At 37.2% G+C, this 10,367-nt stretch overlaps 1 pseudogene; it reads left to right on the top strand.

Moving 5' to 3' along the window:
- Positions 1-9,777: 9,777 nt before the first annotated feature.
- Positions 9,778-9,874, top strand: LOC145557167 (small nucleolar RNA R71; annotated as a pseudogene).
- Positions 9,875-10,367: the final 493 nt, after the last annotated feature.

Genomic DNA, 10,367 nt, shown 5'->3' with positions numbered 1-10,367 from the left:
CTTAATAAACCACTTTGAGCCTCGTCTAATGATAGACCTTTATTTTTTCGACCCACACCTACCTAACCTTGGGATGGGATGATGTGCAATTTATTGAATTTTCAAAGAATAAAAGCTTGAGTGGTTTTGTAAAAATTTCAAAAGAGTCGATAAAAGTGTACAAAAGGGAAAGTGTTCCAATGTCATTGACATGAACATGTCTTGGATAAGAACACATCTTGGATTGCGTCTCTTATTGAGTGCTCGGTACGGTGCCTGAGAAAAACATGAATTCCAAGTGAGTGATAGACCGCATGATCGGGATTGCCCACACTTATCAAAAAAATTAAAAAGTAAAAAGAAAAGGAGAGCAAAAAATAATAAAAAAAAAAAGAGAATTAAAAAGTGAAGAAACCTCTAAGATAAACATATAAAGATTTCAAATGCAAGATTGTACACCTTGGGGGCTTATCTAGGATCTTTAATTCTCCTTCTTCTTCAATCTTTAGCCTAAACACGTTACAACCCTTAAAAGACCTCTTTCAGGTATACACACACACTTGTGCGAGGTTCGGCTCGAGCTACGTTCGACCTGATTCCTAACGGATACGTAGGCAACCCCACATTGGGGTGCGTCCGTAATAAAAATGCATTCATATTTACATTCATAATTGATCATATAAAGGGATCTCCTATGCTCATCCCTATCCATCTAGAGCTAGACTTGGGGGCTTAATCCTTACATCATTAGCTTCCATAGCAAGAGAGTCACCATCATTTGACTCTTCTTGAAATAATATTTTTCCATACCGTTAGCCTTTGCAGCCTAACTTTAGTATCACTTTCACACACGTCACATATACATGCCCAAATGATACTTCCCTTAGGAACCTTTTGTCACAAAATCTTAACATAACATGGAAGCATACCTTATCATCGTTGCATCACAAAGTATGAAATGCTTAGCCTCCGTGCCTAAGTTACCTAAATACTTTCATCTATAAATTAATAATGGAGATAGCCTAGGATGTTACAATCTTCGCGCCCTAAGATACGACATTGATCCATAAATTTGTTTAAAGCTTATTCCACATGCATCGTAACACTTTACTCATGTCTTTTTGCGTCTTTCTTTTCTGGGGAGAAAGTCGGTACCCTCCACAAAAATGACGGATTTTTTTTGTTTTTCTGCGTTTTTGAGTCGAATGAACACAAAAGTCATGTACACATCGAGTCTAATGAGTCAATACTTTGCACACACGAGGCACACAAAGTAAGTCATCATTAAGTCAAGTTTACACCTTGAGTTATGTCAAGCCATGTGTCTCAAAACGCTTTGAGTCGACTTATGACAAGTCATATGTGTTTAAAACACATTAAGTATTATATGAGTCAACCAACACTAAACCTTAGGTTAACCCTAAAAATAAAAAAGATGAGCAAAGTCCTATAGTCCAAAATATAAATGCAGGTACGAGCAACCTTTACAAAAGATTTGAAACAAAAGGACGCAAATGGCTTAGCAAATCAACTAGAGTCGGCCTGATCGCAATTAGATTGATGATCAGCCTGATTGATTGAGCACTTCTAGATTTTTATCAAGCACCTCGTTTGAAAAGGATTTTCGACAAACTTTCAAGGCATGGGATGCTATCACTTCCAAAGGATAAGCGAGTAAGAACATTCCCGGATTTTTTGAAGAAAACCGCAAATATAAACGCATGAAATTCTTTTATGATAACAGGACTTTGATCAAAACTTACATGGAGAGGTAAATTAGAGATGAAAAGCTTTAAATTGCAAAATATTTAAGTAGATTTGGTTTAAAGGAAACTACCAAGTTGAAGGTTCAGAGCGAAACTGAGAAACGAACAACAACAGCAGCAGAAATGGAGAAGAAAGGAGTTTTTAATATTAAAAACTTGACTCTGTCGCCAAACGACAAGAATTTCGTCTAGCGCTAGTCTTTGTCGCATGACGATAGAAGTGATATTGCGGCGATAGAATACTCTAGCGCTCGCTGGTGCAGCGACAAGATACGTAGCCCCCATATAAGATTATGTGCACCTCATGCAGTAATTTTGAGTTCCTTGGTAAGCCAATTAGCCCTATAAGAAAATTGACATGATTGGTAATTGGCCCGATTGCACTGAGATTGAAGATCACCCTGATGACAATCATATCAAATGAATAGCTTTGAAACGACACCTTTGATTAGTAGTCGGCCCGATTACGGTCTTGATTGATGATCAGCCTCATGACAATCAAATCACCGACTACATATTGATTAAGAAAATTTAAAATTAATTTGAGTAGTGATTGATTGTAATCACAAAAGATTCCTAGGATGGAGATTTCTACAGACATTGACTTGAAGATCGAAGAATCTTAAGATAAGGTTCTTCCCAACGCTAGAAAGATCGATCACTCCTAAAAGTATAGACAAGATGATTTGAATATTCAAGATGAAGAAGCTTTCAATATGAGGCTTTAAGATTAAAATAGTCTCTTGCTTGGATTTGAGAAGGATGGTTTGAGATGAAACATCCTTCGATATCTTTCACTATGATTGGGGAGGTTGTTATTTTATTTGAGAAAAGAACGATTCGAGATGATAACTTTCACTAAGATGGTGGAAATTATCATATGGATTTGAGAAGATGGCACGAGATGGGCGGTCTTCGACGACGTTTGCTAAGATTGAGGAGGTTATCACCCACATTTGAGAAGATAGCACGAGATTGGCGGTCTTTGATAGCGTTCGCTGAGATTGTGGAGGTTGTCACCTAGATTTGTGAAGAACGGTTTGTGATGAGGCGGTCTTCAACGACATTTGCTATGATTGGGAAGGTTGTCACTATGATTCAAGAAAGTAGCTTGAGTTGTAGCAGCGGTCTTCGATGATGTTCCCTGTGATGTGGAAGGTTGCCAGAAAACAGAAGATGGCTACAAGCGGAGTTATCTTTGACCGTATTCCCTAGGATGTGGAAGACGGTCATAAAACAGCTTTATTGAAGGCAGCTACAAGCAGAGCAGTCTTCACGCGATATCCCCTAGCTTGTGGAGGTCATCATCAACAATAATACAGCGGCAAAATCGGTTACTCCAGAGACGTTTGCTCGACGGCGCAAGATACATGTTTTTTTAACTCTTTTATCTGTTTAACTAACACTAGTTTGCAGGTATCGGTGTTACAAGAATGATTTAGGATCACATAACATTCTGAATCATTCTCCGTCCCTATCGCTACTTTGACTTAAGTTTTCGAAACTTGAGTTTCTCCAAACTCAATCAAAGTGGGGGCTTCTATAGACACCCAAAAATATCTCCCAAAGCCAAACCCAGTGATGAATACCTTTCATATCATTTGATTATTGAATGAAGTGAAAGTGCGAAAAGTCTAGTGATGTGGATGTTTATATTAAAATATCCCTCTTTCTGTTTTTGAAAATATTTCTTTTCTTACTCTGTTTATGAAAAATAGCCAGTCCAATTTAGTTTGGTCCATTATAACGGTCTAATAGTTGTCTAGCTGGATGGGGCTTGAAAAGACCTTTTAACCGATACATTATAAGACCAATTCTGATGAATAATAAGGAAATTATGGCCAAAATACTCAGCTGGGACCAAACCGGATTTTACCTATGACCCAATGATCATGTGGAGGGTCCAAATGTTTAATCCTATTGTTAAACTAATTAGAATTAATTATAAACTTCCATAAGTTTCAAAAAGATCTTAATTATCCTTATTTGAAAAGATAAGATCATAGAATTTGAAATTGAATATACCTTTCCTTTTTTAAAAACTTTCCTTTTTTTAAATCCTAATTCTATTCGAATTTAAAGATGTTCAAAGACAGTCAGATATTATTTTTGTGCCTCATAATTTTTATCCAAATCTTATATGGTTGAATATTCTTGAAATTATCTTTCCAATGATGTATTTTAATATTAATTTTGAGCTATAATGAAAAAGAGATGAAATGAATGCGAAACTCTATCCAAAAATGACACACTTCCACTATTTTGGGCTTATATATTTATCTAAATATTATTTTATCTTATTTTAAATGGTTTGGAAAGTATACTTGAAGATCTTTACAACGACATATTATATGACTTATTTGAACTTCTGGATCAAAAGATATGATAAAAACAAAATCCGCAAAAAACTGTCCCAGCGCCAAAAATTAGACTCTCTCGCCTAGCTCTACTACTTGTCGCCTGGCGCTGGTCGTGCCGTCTGCGCTGACTCCTATCGTGTGCCATAGGAGGTAATTTATTCCGAATATGACTTGATTTGATTCCGTGCTATTTTGTCTATAAATAGGAGTCGTATCTCCCCGTTTTTAATCATTCACAAACATCATCTCTCTCTATTCTCTCTCTAAAGGCTGGAGGCTTTCTCTCTCTTTATTCTTTTTCTAAACCTTCACTTTTACAAAATTTCTCATACACAAGTTCTAGACACACCTAGCACAATTTCTGAGGGTTTGGTCCCAAAGCCGATTTCAATTCTTTGATTAGATTTATTATTTATTATTTTCCTTGAAGTTACTTATGTGTGGATTATTTTGATAAAAAGTTATACGAGGCATATAAGTAAGTATTTTAATTACTTTATATATTCTTTTGATATAGAAATCATGTTTTAGTTACTTTGATTCCTAGTATCATGTTTAGGGTTAAATAATATTTATGATATTATTATGATGCTTCCTATTTCTTTCCTAATATCATGTTAGTGTCATGTCAGGGCTAATTGATCTTTATTGTCTAGTAATATTCTAGGATTTTTGTATTGATCTTGTTAGTATCATGTTTAGGATCTTGCTAATGTTATTATGCTGTATTGTTAACATGGTTATTATTATGATGATTGTTATTTTTGTTTGAGGGAATATTATGATGATTGTTATTATGTTGCTTGATTGTTTTATTTTTGTTATTGCTTGATCACGCCTTTTATGCATGATTAAAGGGAATTTGTACTTGTAATCATGCTTAATAAGATAATTAATAATCTTGTTTAGGCTAATTTGATTATAATTCAAGTGATCACCAATAACAGTTTTGTTTGTGCATTAATATTCAACCAACATAGATTAAACAGGTTTAGGGTTAACCTTATGATTTCATGTTAGTCAGAAAGCGCACATGAATACAAGAAGAATAAAGTAGAGGCTTATTTTTAGGGCAGATTTAATCTCTTTTAGGTTGGATTTGTACCTTCATCTTCGAACTTCCAATCATGGTTCCAGACCTATTGGAATTAACGATCTTATTGATCGTTAAGGGGTGTAACCTTCACTCGTGAAAAGTTTACAAGTTCCTAGTACTTGTTGGCAATCTTTTACTCTAGCATCCTTCCCTTTGGATGCCATGCTTAAGTGTATGATCACAGTGGGGCTTAATTGTGGGATGCTTGAAACATTTCCTACATCTTATACACGCCTTTTGTACACCAAACCTTTGAAATTAAAAATTACCCTCATGAACAACTTCATTACCACCTTGTGGTCGTTAGTTGGGGAGGCCATGGCCTCAACCAATTTAGACATGTAATAAACCCCCACAAGGATATACTGATTTTCAAAGGACGAGGTAAACGGTCCCATTAAATAAATACCCCACAAATCAAACACTTCTAACTCAACTATGGGTTGTTGAGGCATCTCATTTCGCTTTGAAATATTCCCAACTCTTCGACAACGATCGCATGTCTTAACAAAACCCCATGAATCCTTGAAGAGATTTGGCCACCATAAACCACTTTGAAGAATCTTAGTGGCGGTTTTAAAGACTCCCATATGGTCACCAGTCAGATCCGAGTGGCACATTTTAAAAAAACTAGGCACCTCTTCATTTAGAACACAACGTCTAAGTAATCCATCGACCCCTCGCTTGTATAAAATTGGATCATCCCACACATAGTGTCTTGCCTCTCTCTTGAGCTTCTTTTGTTGATTCTTATAAAAGGAAGGTGGAAACTTCGCACATGCAAGAAAGTTCACTAAGTCGGCGAACCATGGAAGCTCCTTTACCTTAATAGCATATAAAAAGCCATCAAGCATCCTATCCTTAATTGGAGAACCATTATCATGAATTCGAGAATCCTCTAGGCGAGAGAGATGGTATGCCACAACATTTTCCTCTCCTCTCTTATCCCTAATCTCAATGTCAAAGGTTTGAAGTTCAAGTACCCACCGGATCAACCTTTGCTTGGACTCTGTTTTGGCACAAAGGTACTTGAGAGCCGCATGATCTGTGAAGACAATGGTCTTAGAACCCACCAAATAACAATGTAACTTATAAAAAGCATGAACAATAGCCAAAATTTCCTTTTCCGTTGTGGTGTAATTCCGTTGAGTACCATTTAGAATCTTGGACATATAATAGATCACATGAAGCTTCTTTTCCACTCTTTGACCCAAAACACCTCTAATTGCCGAATCACTTGCATCGCACATCAACTCAAAAGGTAAATCCCATCTTGGGCTTGAACAATAGGAGTAGAGATTAGAGCCTTCTTCAACTTATTAAATGCATCCAAACACTTATCATCAAATACAAACTCGGCTTCCTTTTGAAGAAGATCATTGAGGGGCTTTGTAATGAGCGAGATATCCTTGACGAATCTTATATAAAACCTGGCATGTCCTAAGAAAGATCTCACTCCTTTCACATTGACCGGAGGTGGAAGCTTCTCAATAACCATAATCATCGCTTTGTCCACCTCTATCCCCTTGTGAGAAATCTTATGGCCTTGAACTATGCCTTCCTCCACTATGAAATGACACTTATCCCAATTCCAGACCAAGTTCACCTTCTCACACCTTGCAAGACATTTCTCAAGGTTTTTCAAGGCATGCTTTAAATGAAACACCTCCTACGGAGAAATCGGCCATAAACATCTCCATATCCTCCTCCAACATATCTCCAAATATACTCATCATACATCTTTGTAATGTCGCGGGAGCATTACAAGGGCCAAACGACATTCTCCTATAGGCAAGTGTACCATATGGAAAAGTAAATATTATTTTCTCTTGTTTATTCGGGTGGATAGGGATTTGGAAAAATCCCAAAAAACCATCAAGATAACAATAGAACTTGTGCCTCGTTAGTTTCTCAAGCATTTAATCAATAAATAGAAGGGGGAAATGATCTTTCTTAATAGAAGTGTTTAGACGTCTATAATCTATACACATCCTCCATCCCGTGACCGTCCTAGTCCGAATGAGCTTACCGTTCTCATTCTCGACAATGGTCATACCTCCCTTCTTTTGGATAACATGAATGGGAGAAACCCACCTAGAACTCGAGATGGGGAATATAACTCCCGCATCCAAAAGTTTGGTGTTCTCCTTCTTTACTACCTCTCTTATTTGGGGATGTAGCTTTCGTTGCCTCTCAATAGAAGGTAGAACACCCTCCTCAAGGATTATGTGATATGTACATAAAGCGGGGCTTATACCTTTGAGGTCATCCATTCTATAACCCAAATCACCTTGATGCTTTCTCAAACACCACACAACTCTTGAGCTTGGTGATCACTCAAATAAGAGCTAACAATCACGGGAAAGGTAGAGTTGGGTCATAAGAATTCATACCTAAAGTGTGATGGAAGAGGTTTAAGCTCAACCATTGGAACACCTTTACATTCCTTTAATGTTGCCACTTGCAACGCTTCTTGTCTAGGAATGATCATACACATTTTCTCTTCAACATGCTCAAGGCCTCTGTTGAGCACATCTTCATACAAAGCCATCTACTTGTTAGGAGCACCTATATTTTCCTTATTCAACAAAACATTCTCAAGAGCATCGTTAGAAGTGAGAAATTGCTCATGCATAGAAGACACAACATGATCGAGTGAATCAATAAACATGCAATTTTCTAAAGCAGAGCTTGGATATTTCATACTATCATTCAAGTCAAATTCTATCACTTCATTCCCTACTTTGAGTAAATTTTTAGCACTCTTCACGTCTATCATAGCACCCGAAGTAGCAATGAATGGTCTCCCTAGAATGATAGGAATACTAGCATCTTCGTCCATCTCAAGCACCACAAAATCCACAGGAATAACAAATTTCCCAACCCTCAAAGGGACATCCTCCACCTTACCCTTAGGAATCTTAATTAACCTATTGGCCAACTGCAAAGTGATGTTGGTAGGTAAGAGTTCCCCTAGCTCAAGTCTTTGGTATACCGAATATGGCATAAGGCTAACACTAGCACCTTGGTCACATAAGGCATTCTCGATTTGCATTTTGTAAATGGCACAAGGGATGGAAAAGTTTTCGAGGTCTTGTAGTTTAGGTGGCATCTTGTTCATTATAATTGCACTACAATTCATGGTCAAGTTCACCGTCTCTACAACATTACAAGTCCTCCTACCGCTCAAAATGTCTTTGAAGAATTTGAAATAGTTGGGCATTTGGGTGACAACATCGGTAAATGGTAGGGAATGGCTAATTTGCTTAAGCATGTCAATAAATCTTCCAAATTGTTCATCCAACTTGTGTCTCATGAATTTTTGTGAATAAGGAAGCGTGGTTTAACAATTTCTTTCTCCACTCTCACCTCACTAGGTTTCTCAATCTCAACCTCACTCAAAGATGCACCCTCTTTCTCATCTTCTACCAAAACCTCATTTGTGGCCTCCTCGGTCATACTCTTCCTAGGCAAACTCTCCTCAAGAACCTTACCATTCCTTGTAAAAATAGCATTGACCGGTCTCTTGGGATTTAGGCCTTGGGAAGGTTAAAAAGAAGGACTATCTTGGTCTTTCAAAGCATCATCAAGTTGAGAAATTTGGTTTTCAAGCATCTTATTATTAGTCATCAATTAATTAAATTTCTTTTCACTTAGGCCATGTAAGTGTTCAACAACTTTGTTTGATTTTCAATGATTTCTTCCAAATTAGTCCTAGAAGAAGAAGAATAGGATTGAACATAGGAATTATCATTTTATGTCTTCGGAGAAAATCCGTATGGGGGACCCCTTTGAGAGTTATTTTGAAAATTTCCCCTGTTTTTATTGTTCCATTTATCTCTACCTTGATTATGGTTACCATAACCTTGGTTATGATTACCATAAATTTGGTTTTGATTTTGGCCACTATAACCTTGGTTGTTATAGTTACCTCGGGCATTTTGGTTCCCATGGTTCCTATTACCACCTCCTTGGTTGTAGTTGTCAAAATTGCTATGGTTGTTGTAATTCCTATTCTATTAGCCTCTTTGATTCTCTAAACTATACTCATTATTGTTAGACACATAGTTCACATTCTCATTCACATTTCCATATTGATCATCTATCACAAACATCCATACATGCATGAGGACAAATAGAAGCATCATGATCATACAATCCACAAACATCACAAAATCAACTAGGCATGTTACTAGAAGAGGGAGAGGGTTGAGAATTATAAGACATACCTCTCCCCTTTGATTGGGAGGGAAGACACAAGACTTGGGAGGTAGCACTTTCCAACTTTGCCTTGATAACAGACATTTCCTTCCCGAATTTTATCATTTGTGAGGAGAGATTGTTGATTTCATTTAGATGATCAACCGAGTACGCCGAAGAGCTACTCTTGCTAGTTGACTCTCTCTCTCTCTCTCCATCTTGCCAATCTCTATAGTTTCTCACTACATCTTAAATTATGTCTACCACATTCTCTTCCGTTTTATTCATGATGGGACCTCCAACACCTCCATATAAACATGACTTCCCTTGAGGAGTAAGGCCTCTGTAGAATATTTGAATAATTTGGTAAGTAGGAATTCTATGGTGCAGATATTCTCTTTGATACTCTTTGTATTTCTCCCATGCTTCATAGAGGCTCTCTTGTTTAAAACCTTGAATCAAAGCTCTAGCTTCCGCCGTTTTCTTTTGATGATAGAAACGGGATAGAAACTCCTTGGTAACTTCATCCATTATCCTTAGAGAATTCGGCTTGACCTCCTTTTCTAGCCATTCCAAGGCACGCCCTATGAGGGAAAAGGGAAAGAGCTTGAGGTGGATGAATTCTTAGGAAATTCTATTCACCTTGATAGTATTGCAATATTTTTCGAACTCCTTGAGATGGTTTAGTGGGCTTTCATGCTTGGCCCCACAAATTGTCGCCTCTCTATCAAAGTGATCATTTTCGGCCATATTTAAAAATCATTCGCCGGTGTTGTAGATGGAGCAATCCCACTCTCAAATCTATGTGCATCGGGAATACCCAATTCTTTCAACTCCACCCTTGGATTTTCTCCCATTCTTGCTTGTTCTTCTCGGTGTGGTTTTTCTTCACTTGAAGTGCTAGAACTAAAAGATCGTCTAGAAACCATTAATCTTGCAATAGTCCTCTCAATCTTAGGATCAAAT

The sequence above is a fragment of the Chenopodium album genome, chromosome 8 (genome assembly GCF_948465745.1).
Source record: "Chenopodium album chromosome 8, dcCheAlbu1.1, whole genome shotgun sequence".
NCBI classification, from domain to species: domain Eukaryota; kingdom Viridiplantae; phylum Streptophyta; class Magnoliopsida; order Caryophyllales; family Amaranthaceae; genus Chenopodium; species Chenopodium album.
This window is presented reverse-complemented; position numbering and strand designations above follow the sequence as displayed.